The sequence below is a fragment of the Pecten maximus genome, chromosome 13 (genome assembly GCF_902652985.1).
Source record: "Pecten maximus chromosome 13, xPecMax1.1, whole genome shotgun sequence".
NCBI lineage: Eukaryota > Metazoa > Mollusca > Bivalvia > Pectinida > Pectinidae > Pecten > Pecten maximus.
The window spans coordinates 15,542,986-15,556,681 of NC_047027.1; the positions used below are offsets into that span (position 1 = coordinate 15,542,986).

Below are 13,696 nucleotides of genomic sequence, written 5' to 3' on the forward strand. Positions count from 1 at the left end.
TTGTTAAAGGGGCATTCCTTCGTTTGTTCCATTCCTTCGTTTGTTCCATTCCTTCGTTTGTTCCATTCCTTCGTTTGTTCGGACATCAGAAACATACACAGTTTCTATTGATGAAATTTATGATTATATGAGTGTTTGTACCTACATGTAATGAAATTAAAGCAGAAATGTACAAGAAAAAGGGTTATCATATACAAATACTGTGTCTTTACGGTAATTAGCGATACTTTGGGTCAATTAAGAATTTTCAGGAGTATTAATATTCAAAGAACTTTAGTTTTTCTTGAGAGTAAAACTACCATATTAATAAAAGATTGTAACTTTTACTACTTTGAAAAGATACATATTTTCCAGTATGTTTAATTTTGACGACCTAAACTTTTTTCAAAAGAAGGAATGTTCCTTTAAGTATGCTATCATTCCAAAAAAAATGGTAGGGGTACCAAATGTTGATAGAGTATATGTGTCAGTTCTATGTCAACTATAGGAGATATAAAATATGAACAGACCTTACTGACATACAGGCATAAATTAGTATTTCAAAATCAAATAAAATGTATGTATTTGATAAAATACATTGTAAGCAGCAATGAAAAATGAGAAATGTTTAAAACAGGAAGGCATTAATCAGAAATATGATATATTAGATAAATTAAAACACATATTCATAAAATCAAGCTATAAACAAACAAAGATTATTACAATCACATGATGTTTTAAAAATCGGAAAAAAATCTGAAGACATGTATTACAAAGATACTGGAGTACATGAATCAGAAATATGATATTATGGTAAAATACATGTATTAATATAATAAGGCTATAAAACAAGCTATATTACAATCACATGATGCTTTGGTAAAACTGAATAAATTATATTCATCTAATATAAAATTGTATCACATGTACAAGACACATCAAATAATAAATATCTGCATCTTTTTTTCTGCATTTATGAAAACAATTACCATATTTTTCCTAAAATAAATATCTATGCAAAAATAAGTTTAATAGTCTCAGCCAACTTTTAATATAAACTTGTATCACAAATGTACAAAACACATGAAATATTAAATATCTGTATCTTTTATCATGCATTGAACAAATTACCATATTTTTCCAAAAATAAACATCTTTGCAAAAAATAAGATTGTTAATAATTTCAGGCAACCTTTTACAAATTTATCTGAATATTTTGTCAGAAATTTAAAACCATTGTATTTCTCCTCAACGATACCCATGGCTGGTAATAAGCTCAGTTTTTATGAAATATATCTGCATTTACTGTATTTAGCCTAAAGTAAGACCCTTTCTTCCAATAAGCCCACCCTTTATCGAATGTATCTATATCTTTTGAAAGTAGTTTGAAAACATTTTTTTGTATTTAGCCACTAATAAGCCCATGTCCACTAATAAGCCCATGTCCACTAATAAGCCCATGTCCACTAATAAGCCCATGTCCACTAATAAGCCCATGTCCACTAATAAGCCCACCATCAATTAAGTATATTTGTATTAACAACAATTTTTAAAAGTTTTATTGTATTTATCCAACAACTATCCCATGTCTGGTAATAAGCCCTTTCATATTTGTGTCATACAGTAAATTACAATAAAATTGATTTTTAGCTTGCCTACTCGAGAGTAGGGGTTGGGCTTATTGAATCACCTCGGTTTAAGCGTTACCACACAGATAAATACGGTTTTGCTGTATAAGTGTTGAAATGCTCTATTTTGTATGTACAGATATTTTTGTCCTAAGTATTGTCAATTTGTATTAAGATAAACTACCATATCTATCCCGAAATAAGTTCCCTCATATAGTGTAAAATGAGAGTATTAAAATTTGGGAGAGCTTATTTGTAAGCCCTTTTATTGAATTAACTATTTTAAAATTGATAATATTTGCAAAAATGAAGAAAAGGGGGCATGAGCTTATTCATGGACAGGAGCTTATTCATGGATTTGGGCTTATTCATGGACATGAGCTTATTCATGGACATGGGCTTATTAATGGACGGGAGCTTATTCATGGACATGGGCTTATTAATGGACAGGAGCTTATTCATGGATATGGGCTTATTAATGGACAGGAGCTTATTAATGGACAGGAGCTTATTAATGGACAGGAGCTTATTCATAGACATGGGCTTATTTATGGACATGAGCTTATTCATGGACAGGAGCTTATTTATGGACATGAGCTTATTCATGGACAGGAGCTATTTGCTGATAAATATGGTAGCTCATAACAATGGAGATCTAAGTAAGGACAGTATCAAAAGGCTCAATGGGTCTGAATCGCTCAACTGTTAGTAATCTATCATCAAAGAACTTCAAAATAGATAACTAGAATTAATTTATATCTCAGGAGAGGTTACTGATCTGAGGCTTAGGAAGAGGAAGCTATAGTAAGATTTCATTCTATGACTTTCAAAGTTGATCAAAGTTATCCCTGTATCACCATCTTTGGCTTTTGTCAAGGTGTACCTTGACATATCAATCAGTGTGACCTTGATATATTAATCAATGTGACCTTGATATATCAGTGTGACCTTGACATATCATCAATGTGACCTTGACATATCATCAATGTGACCTTGACATAACAATGTGACCTTGACATATCATCAATATGTAATATAATAAGTATTCCAATCCCTATGGGAGGTAGATTTGGAGGATGAGGTGTCAGTGAGAAGGATTTTATTTGGTATTCTATATCTCGGTGTCAGTGTAGGGGATTTTATTTGGTATTCTATATCTCGGTGTCAGTGTAGGGGATTTTATTTGGTATTCTATATCTCGGTGTCAGTGTGGAGGATTTTATTTGGTATTCTATATCTCGGTGTCAGTGTGGAGGATTTTATTTGGTATTCTATATCTCGGTGTCAGTGTGGAGGATTTTATTTGGTATTCTATATCTCGGTGTCAGTGTGGAGGATTTTATTTGGTATTCTATATCTCGGTGTCAGTGTGGAGGATTTTATTTGGTATTCTATATCTCGGTGTCAGTGTGGACGATTTTATTTGGTATTCTATATCTCGGAGTCAGTGTGGGGGATTTTATTTGGTATTCTATATCTCGGTGTCAGTGTGGAGGATTTTATTTGGTATTCTATATCTCGGAGTCAGTGTGGAGGATTTTATTTGGTATTCTATATCTCGGAGTCAGTGTGGAGGATTTTATTTGGTATTCTATATCTCGGAGTCAGTGTGGAGGATTTTATTTGGTATTCTATATCTCGGAGTCAGTGTGGAGGATTTTATTTGGTATTCTATATCTCGGAGTCAGTGTGGGGGATTTTATTTGGTATTCTATATCTCGGAGTCAGTGTGGGGGATTTTATTTGGTATTCTATATCTCGGAGTCAGTGTGGGGGATTTTATTTGGTATTCTATATCTCGGAGTCAGTGTGGAGGATTTTATTTTGTATTCTATATCTCGGAGTCAGTGTGGGGGATTTTATTTGGTATTCTATATCTGGGAGTCAGTGTGGGGGATTTTATTTGGTATTCTATATCTGGGAGTCAGTGTGGAGGATTTTATTTGGTATTCTATATCTCGGAGTCAGTGTGGGGGATTTTATTTGGTATTCTATATCTCGGAGTCAGTGTGGGGGATTTTATTTGGTATTCTATATCTCGGAGTCAGTGTGGAGGATTTTATTTGGTATTCTATATCTCGGAGTCAGTGTGGGGGATTTTATTTGGTATTCTATATCTCGGAGTCAGTGTGGAGGATTTTATTTGGTATTCTATATCTCGGAGTCAGTGTGGGGGATTTTATTTGGTATTCTATATCTCGGTGTCAGTGTGGGGGATTTTATTTGGTATTCTATATCTCGGAGTCAGTGTGGAGGATTTTATTTGGTATTCTATATCTCGGAGTCAGTGTGGGGGATTTTATTTGGTATTCTATATCTGGGAGTCAGTGTGGGGGATTTTATTTGGTATTCTATATCTTGGAGTCAGTGTGGAGGATTTTATTTGGTATTCTATATCTCGGAGTCAGTGTGGAGGATTTTATTTGGTATTCTATATCTGGGAGTCAGTGTGGAGGATTTTATTTGGTATTCTATATCTCGGAGTCAGTGTGGGGGATTTTATTTGGTATTCTATATCTCAGAGTCAGTGTGGAGGATTTTATTTGGTATTCTATATCTCGGAGTCAGTGTGGAGGATTTTATTTGGTATTCTATATCTCAGAGTCAGTGTGGAGGATTTTATTTGGTATTCTATATCTCGGAGTCAGTGTGGGGGATTTTATTTGGTATTCTATATCTTGGAGTCAGTGTGGATGATTTTATTTGGTATTCTATATCTTGGAGTCAGTGTGGGGGATTTTATTTGGTATTCTATATCTCGGAGTCAGTGTGGGGGATTTTATTTGGTATTCTATATCTTGGAGTCAGTGTGGAGGATTTTATTTGGTATTCTATATCTTGGAGTCAGTGTGGAGGATTTTATTTGGTATTCTATATCTCGGAGTCAGTGTGGGGGATTTTATTTGGTATTCTATATCTCGGAGTCAGTGTGATTGGGGTTGAAATTGAGTACTACAGGGCTGTCTAATTGTTTTCTGATGTCTCCAAGGTGTTCCCCAATGTGGAGGCAAAATTCGCATTTAGTTCCTACCTTTTTGTTAGCATTTAGAGCTTGCAATAAAGTAGCCAAAGTTTGTTTGTGGCGACGCTACCTTATAGTTAACAACTATATGTAAGATGTGTGTATGTGCTGGAGAAACATTTGCTTTTGTTTATAAAATGACAGACTGTGCAGTTTGGTTTGTTGCAATCAATGACTGGATTAATGTGATTGATGCCAGGGATGGGTCTAGGAAAATGGGTAAGATGGTACAGATAAGTTGCCAATATGTTTTGATCTTTTTTTGCAAGTGAGGGAGGGGGTCACTGTGGTTAAATGTGGGTACAAGTGGCAAGCCCTTGGTAGGTTGTCTGGGTTTAGGTCTGAGTAAATCAAGGTGTTCCATGATATGTGCTGAGTGGAAGTCCTGACTAAGTATAGTGGGAGGGTTTTCACGACCGATGTCATCAATGTGACCTTGACATATCAATGTGACCTTGCCATATCAATCAATGTCGTTCATTTGAACAACTTGAGAGCTGTTGATTCCAACATGATATCAGACAAATAAAATGACCCTTGGCATATTGCCCTGGCCACTTTGTTGTTCAGAGCTTCTTTTAAGGATTTGACACATTTGACTCTTATGACTTTAAAAGTGGATCAAGGTCATTCAGTTGAACAAACTTGGCTGCTCTTCATCTCAGTATGTTGCTGGCCCAATATCCTGACCCTTGACTTCAATTGGGTGGCAGTTGATGCCAGAAGATTGATGTAGGACAGGTACAATGTACCAGATGTTGTGCCACACACAGAGCCTTCTCATGGAGCAGGTGAGTTCTCAATGATTTGTATCACACAACTTTTGGCTTTCACGTTGAGCAGGTGAGTTCCAAATGATTGTATCACAGAACTTTTGAAAACAATTACGACATGGAAGTTATCCACAAGTCAGACAATGTTATATTGAAGCCACCCACAATTCATACAATGTTATATTGAAGCTATCCATTAGCCAGAAAATGAAATGTTGAAGCTGTAATCATCAAATCAGACAATGTCATATTGAAGCAATCAACAAATCAGACAATGTTATATTGAAGCTATTCACAAATCAGACAATGTTATATTGAAGCTATCCACAAGTCATACAATGTTATATTGAAGCAATCCACAAGCCAGACAATGTTATATTGAAGCTATCCACAAGTCATACAATGTTATATTGAAGCTATCCACAAATCAGGCAATGTTATATTGAAGCTATCCACAAGTCATACAATGTTATATTGAAGCAATCAACAAATCAGACAATGTTATATTGAAGTTATCCACAAGTCATACAATGTTATATTGAAGCTATCCACAAATCAGACAATGTTATATTGAAGCTATCCACAAGTCAGACAATGTTATATTGAAGCAATCAACAAATCAGGCAATGTTATATTGAAGCTATCCACAAGTCATACAATGTTATATTGAAGCTATCCACAAATCAGACATTGTTATATTGAAGTTATCCACAAGTCAGACAATGTTATATTGAAGCTATCCACAAGTCATACAATGTTATATTGAAGCTATCCACAAGTCAGACAATGTTATATTGAAGCTATCCACAAGTCAGACATTGTTATATTGAAGCTAAAATCCGTAAGTCAGACAATGTTATATTGAAGCTAAAATCCATAAGTCAGACAATGTTATATTGAAGCTATCCTCAAGTCATACAATGTTATATTGAAGCTATCCACAAGTCATACAATGTTATATTGAAGCTATCCACAAATCAGACAATGTTGTATTGAAGCTATCCACAAGTCAGACAATGTTATATTGAAGTTATCCACAAATCAGAAAATGTTGTATTGAAGCTATCCACAAGTCATACAATGTTATATTGAAGTTATCCACAAATCAGACAATGTTATATTGAAGCTATCCACAAGTCAGACAATGTTATATTGAAGCTATCCACAAGTCAGACAATGTTATATTGAAGCTATTGAAGTTATCCACAAGTCAGACATTGTTACATTGAAGCTATCCACAAGTCAGACATTGTTATATTGAAGCTATCCACAAGTCAGACAATGTTATATTGAAGCTATTGAAGTTATCCACAAATCAGACATTGTTATATTGAAGCTATCCACAAGTCAGACATTGTTATATTGAAGCCATCCACAAGCCAGACATTGTTATATTGAAGCTATCCACAAGTCAGACAATGTTATATTGAAATTATCCACAAGACAGACAATGTTATATTGAAGCTATCCACAAGTCTGATAATGTTATATTGAAGCAATCCACAAGCCAGACAATGTTATATTGAAGCTATCCACAAGTCATACAATGTTATATTGAAGCTATCCACAAGCCAGACAATGTTATATTGAAGCTATCCACAAATCAGACAATGTTATATTGAAGCTATCCACAAATCAGACAATGTTATATTGAAGCTATCCACAAGTCAGACATTGTTATAGTGAAGCTATCCACAAATCAGACAATGTTATATTGAAGCTATCCACAAATCAGACATTGTTATATTGAAGCTATCCACAAGTCATACAATGTTATATTGAAGCTATCCGCAAATCAGACAATGTTATATTGAAGCTAAAATCCGTAAGTCAGACAATGTTATATTGAAGCTAAAATCTGTAAGTCAGACAATGTTATATTGAAGCAATCAACAAATCAGACATTGTTATATTGAAGTTATCCACAAGTCAGACAATGTTATATTGAAGCTAAAATCCATAAGTCAGACATTGTTATATTGAAGCTATCCTCAAGTCATACAATGTTATATTGAAGCTATCCACAAGTTAGACAATGTTATAGTGAAGCTATCCACAAATCAGACAATGTTATATTGAAGCTAAAATCTGTAAGTCAGACAATGTTATATTGAAGCAATCAACAAATCAGACATTGTTATATTGAAGTTATCCACAAGTCAGACAATGTTATATTGAAGCTAAAATCCATAAGTCAGACATTGTTATATTGAAGCTATCCTCAAGTCATACAATGTTATATTGAAGCTATCCACAAGTTAGACAATGTTATATTGAAGTTATCCACAAGTCAGACAATGTTATATTGAAGCTATCCACAAATCAGACAATGTTATATTGAAGCTATCAACAAATCAGACATTCTAATATTGAAGTTATCCACAAGTCATACAATGTTATATTGAAGCTATCCACAAGCCAGACAATGTTATATTGAAGCTATCCACAAGCCAGACAATGTTATATTGAAGCTATCCACAAGTCATACATTACATGGAAGTTGTAATAGATTTCCCTTACCGTACAGGCAATAGTATTTATGCATTTAATTAATTGTAGTTTTTTTCAAACATTTGTACATATTAGATCTTTGTTGCCTATTAACATTTGTTTGATGGTGAGATTTGTTTTGATGTTGTCAAACAAACGTTAACACCTTGTATACTGATACACAATGATAACATTTATGGGAGTTCTTAATATATATTTCTTCTAAATAGCTAAAATAGCAGTTTTATTTTAAGTGTCAAATATATATTACTAACATTTATAGAACAAACATATCAAATGTGAAAAAACATTTTAGAATGAATGAAAAATTTAATATGAAATAATATACCTTTGAAACCAATGTCAATTAAAAAAAATATCTTATAAGCAAATATTAAATGTCAATTAAATAATATAAATAACTACAAATATAAAATGACAATTGAATAATATAAAATAAATAACAAATATTAAATGTCAATTAAATATTATTAAATAACTACAAATATTAAATGTCGATTAAATATTATAAAATAAATAACAAATATTAAATGTCAATTAAATATTATAAAATAAATAACAAATATTAAATGTCAAATAAAATAAAATTTACAGAACAAAAGTCATATACATGTAATATTAGTTAAAACATATTTCTGGAATGAATACTAAATCTCTGAAATATGAAATATTTGGTAAATCACTCGGAAAAGGTAGTTCCCTAACTACACTGCATAGAACCATGCATATCAATTAATTAAGAGGCTTTGATAATTTATGTCCAAAATAAATGGCGTTATTGCAAGTTCATGTTGTAATGAACTTCACTATCTGTTGCCAGTTAGTCACCAGATAACTACAGAAAAAACACTTCCTAAATAACATAAAAAAAATTGTAAACAATGTTATTGAGATTCATTTTGAAATTAATTATATTGATTGACAATGATCTAATTGATCAATATCAATAAACATTTTAAGACTTGTAATTATGTTATTCCAAATTAAGTCCTTATTTCTTCTAGCTCTCCAAAATGTTTTCCAAATATTTTTTTTTTAAATATTCTTTGGTCCTAATATTCCATCCTAAAGAATACGTGGACACATATTCACCGACACAAACTGGTACGAAATACACTATAACCTTGTTTTGTTCCAGCCTCCGGGCCCACATCAGTATCACACAGGTAGCACACATCCCGGACTTGGTTCAATGTTTCTACTACAACTGCTATACTCTAGCAGTACTCTTAAAACACAATCATCTAACACATATATACTATAAACTGGCCGAGACAGAATTTTATTCCCTCTATGACAGTTTTATGACCATGGTGAGGATTTGGCGGTTGAGACTCAGCTCCTGGGTAGTAAAACAGTACTCATGCCTCATCGGAGCAATTTTTACCCATCACTAAATCATCATTAAAATGCTACAAAATTTTCCTGTTTTACATATTTCACTTATTGAAGAGTAATCTTCAAATAGAAATTTTATAACACATTTGACGAAGTAAGTTATTTTGTTATTTCACAAAGAGAAATAATTTCACTTATTAATGATCAAGCTATCTTATGTGTAAAAATATTTCTTTTACTACATAATGATCTATATACATTGTAATAATGCTGCAATTCACTACATCTTATTGTTTTCAACTGAATTACTAAGATTTATAAGCAGATAATTATATCACACATACCACAGTAGTTTATTGTTCAACCTACATACAATTATATGATCAACCTACTTTTATTTTTAATACTGTGTATACATTTTTTGCTATTTTATATTTTTCAAGAAATTTTCTAAGAAATCTAATATAAAAAACATATTTTGTCATTTCATTCTTTAAGGGCATAAGCTACCTACAGTATGATATTTGTTTTGGTATATATATACACTTTTTGTCATTTTATAAATTAAGTGTGTAAGTATGATATACAATAAATGCTTGAGTTAATTCCCTGGAAATAGGTAGATTATGTATGGCATACATAAAGTAACTGAAGCTTAGAAATCTATGAAAGCTGATAAACCTAAATGATCCACACTGATGTAGTAAATCTAATAATACTCTATTGTAAGCCTCTATTTCTATTATGAAAAATCCCACAAAATAACCACAGATAAAGACCCCAGGAATGATGTTTGTTCCTCTTACCACAGCTGGCCACCGTTTTATCAACATTCCTTATATGAAAATTCCTTGACTGAAAACTTTCCACTATATGAAAGTATTGTTGAATTTAAAGCACAAACCTTAGATAAGGAACTTTCCTTAAATTCAAGTTTTCTGTAATGCTTTGCTATGGAAAATCTGAAGCTAAGTAATTTCCATAATTTCAGGATTATTGATAAAAGAGGGGTTTGAATTGCACTTCTAAGAAATTTGATTTTATTTCAACAATTGTGAAACAACTTACCGGGGTATATCATCTTACCGAGGTATATTAATCACAGACATCCTGTGCTGTCCTGTTTTAATCCTTGGGCCCTCATTTTTCTGTATAGTATATATAAGAGGGGTCTCTAGTATGTTTTTTCAGTGAGGTACCTGTCAGCTGCTACAATGGTAACCCTCACTTGAAATGACTTTGACCTTTAAACACTAAGCAGTACACCCAAGCAAAAATAAACAAATAAACAAAACAAGCAAACCAAGATTGACAGACATACCTATATTGTAAGTCTTCCCTCAGGTCTTCCACATCACTGGTGAGGTACGTCATACTATCAAGTCAAGTTTGTGACATTTCGGTGTGATGACACTACAAAGGCCACTGCTGAGTGTAGCCCCTGCTGCCAGTCATTAAGAACCTTTTAAACAGATCAATGAAGCTCATTACTAACATATTCTGCTTTCTTGAAATAATTACATGAATTTTATTGAACAGTTTAAGATCAATCAATTATGAAAATAAATAATAAAACTTCATTTTTTTAACTTTCTAAAGCATATCAATGATAGAAAATGTATTATCAAAATTTTTACATTGTTACCCTATAATAAATATTTGGTAGGATTTGATTCCTATGAGAGGATGATTATCTTATGGGGGATATAAATCTCACATGACACTGGGTGTCGAGGTAAAGGGCAATTGTGTTACGTATACCATTGTCAGCTACCTGACCACACTGTTGTGACGTCATAGATAACTGATGACATCACAATTACTATATGACATTCCATACTTTTATCTGTAGAGAAAATTTACTGTCGGACTTGAAATTGTTCAATCTTATGCAGAAATGAATTTAAGTTTAAAGTTATATTCTTGTAAACATGAGTTATACGTGATAAACAGAATCATACACTTATGGCTATTTCATATTAAATTTTCTAAAGTAGTTTAAATAATTCCATTATGTCACTCACCTATTGAAGGACTGTTACATATCAAATAACTGAACTTGTTCAATAGCATATTCCGTGTCATTATAATCTACAAGTGTAAGATTCTCTGTACCTATCCACTTTACTGAAATTTCCTATAATTTCCAATTTATTCAGTCTGTTCAAAATTCATCATAAAAAAAGTCTTACTCTGAAGAAAATTTCAAAATATTTATCCCTTCCAAATTTCATGACTTTTTTTCTGTCAGCATGAATTTCTGGACAATTTAAAATTCAGTAAAGAACTCATCTCTGACTTAATCTTCACTACATAGAGTACGTTTCAATATTTCCCATTATCTTCAAAACTTCAACTGCAAAAATTTTGTGAGCAGATATTGCTTGGTTTTTGCAAGGTTTTATTTCGGTATTGTAATCATTGTACAATCAAAGCATCTGGAATCACAAGTGGGACATTTTATATGCAGATAGGCATTTGTGATGGCCAAGTATTCTGTATAATTTTCACATTACAGCACCTGAGCATGAATAGAGATACGCTACAAAATCATACATAATAAAATCATCGTAGACATGTACCGGCCTACACCTGTTACATGTAAATTTTTACATCCACATCCAGAAACATTTCTTTAAACACTTCTAAATTAAATATTTAAAATCTTGTGAATAATGAATCACACAAAATGTTCACGACTGTAACATATAGTGATTTATGTTACCAGCCATCAGGTACGACTCCCGCGGATTACATACATACCTTTGGTCGATAATTATCACCATATATAGCCTTTTATCTCCGAACACAATCTACTGAAAAATATGTTTATCTATTTAATGGTCTATGATAAATACAGAAAGGCTTTGAGATGTGTTTCAGAAACGCTACATTTTAAATATGATGCTTTTTTTTATCATTTAAATTTTGTTTCCAAACATTTTATTTTGTTATGTGTTGCAGCAGGACTGCCCCCTGGACAACAGACAAAGTAAACAGCAGGACTGCCCCCTGGACAACAGACATTGTAAACAGCAGGACTGCCCCCTGGACAACACACAATGTAAACAGCAGGACTGCCCCCTGGACAACAGACAAAGTAAACAGTAGGACTGCCCCCTGGACAACAGACAATGTAAACAGCAGGACTGCCCCCTGGACAACACACAATGTAAACAGCAGGACTGCCCCCTGGACAACACACAATGTAAACAGCAGGACTGCCCCCTGGACAACAGACAATGTAAACAGCAGGACTGCCCCCTGGACAACACACAATGTAAACAGCAGGACTGCCCCCTGGACAACACACAATGTAAACAGCAGGACTGCCCCCTGGACAACACACAATGTAAACAGCAGGACTGCCCCCTGGACAACAGACAATGTAAACAGTAGGACTGCCCCCTGGACAACACACAATGTAAACAGCAGGACTGCCCCCTGGACAACACACAATGTAAACAGCAGGACTGCCCCCTGGACAACAGACAATGTCAAAAGCCACCCAATGGCATAAGCTTACTTGCCCTTTTGACATGTGAGCTAAAAATAATAAGATGAATAGCTGAATTGAAATGTTGCTTCAGAAAACACAGCAAGGTTACAAAGTCTAAAAAGTGTTATAGACATGATTTGAATCTGATTAAGGAGATTCTTTGACAAGATTAGGACCCTGAAAAGGGGCAATAAATCTTGCAAAAACTGTTCCATTAAAATACTACTTGTAAGTTTTAATACTGAAAAAATCTTTAAAACATATAGTTGAATCAAAATGCCTTGGAAACTCACTGACATCACTTAAATTTGAGTGTGCTAGATATGTGGGCAAACAATTTTAAGACAGCCAATACAGACAATACCTTATCCCAAGAAAAATTCTCTCTTAAAACTTTGATAGGGTATATATATAGAGTGATGTGTTTGAAGATCATCAATGAAAATTTAATTCTTGCTAATTTATCTTACAAATCAAATCAAGCTAAAGAGAAGTTCTCTAGCCCTGAGGTACATTTGTATATTGTAGTCTACCAGGGGTTGAACTCACCCATGTTTTCGTTGGTTACAGCTAAGGTTTCACAAGTAATGCTAAGTAAAATTCTCTGTACATTGGTGCCAATATAACAGAGCGCATTATTAATAAAATTTGAATCACTGCCTCAGATAGGGATCAAACCGAGGACCTCTGGCTTATATTAATTACAAGTCTGATGTTCAACTGTTCAAGCTAAAATAAGAGAACTTCACTGTAGCCGAGATATATTACGGCCAGTATTTTACCAGGGTTACAATATATAGGAGGACTTATTGCACCAATGAAGAATTCCCGATAAAAATGGTCCAAAATTAAGAAACATGGAAATGAAAATACAAGCTGACTTCAATCCTGACAGTTGACATTTATGAATATATAAACAAAAACATTGGGGAGCAAAAACAAGATT

The 13,696-nt window shown here is 33.3% G+C and overlaps 1 long non-coding RNA gene across 1 annotated transcript in view; it reads right to left on the reverse strand.

The window, feature by feature from the left end:
* LOC117341321 overlaps positions 1-10,707 on the reverse strand; it is a 29,031-nt gene extending 18,324 nt beyond the window's left edge. The window contains exon 1 of the long non-coding RNA XR_004535611.1: positions 10,573-10,707. This is a non-coding gene — a long non-coding RNA (uncharacterized LOC117341321). The remainder of the gene's footprint in view (positions 1-10,572) is intronic.
* Between the last annotated feature and the right edge of the window lie 2,989 nt (positions 10,708-13,696).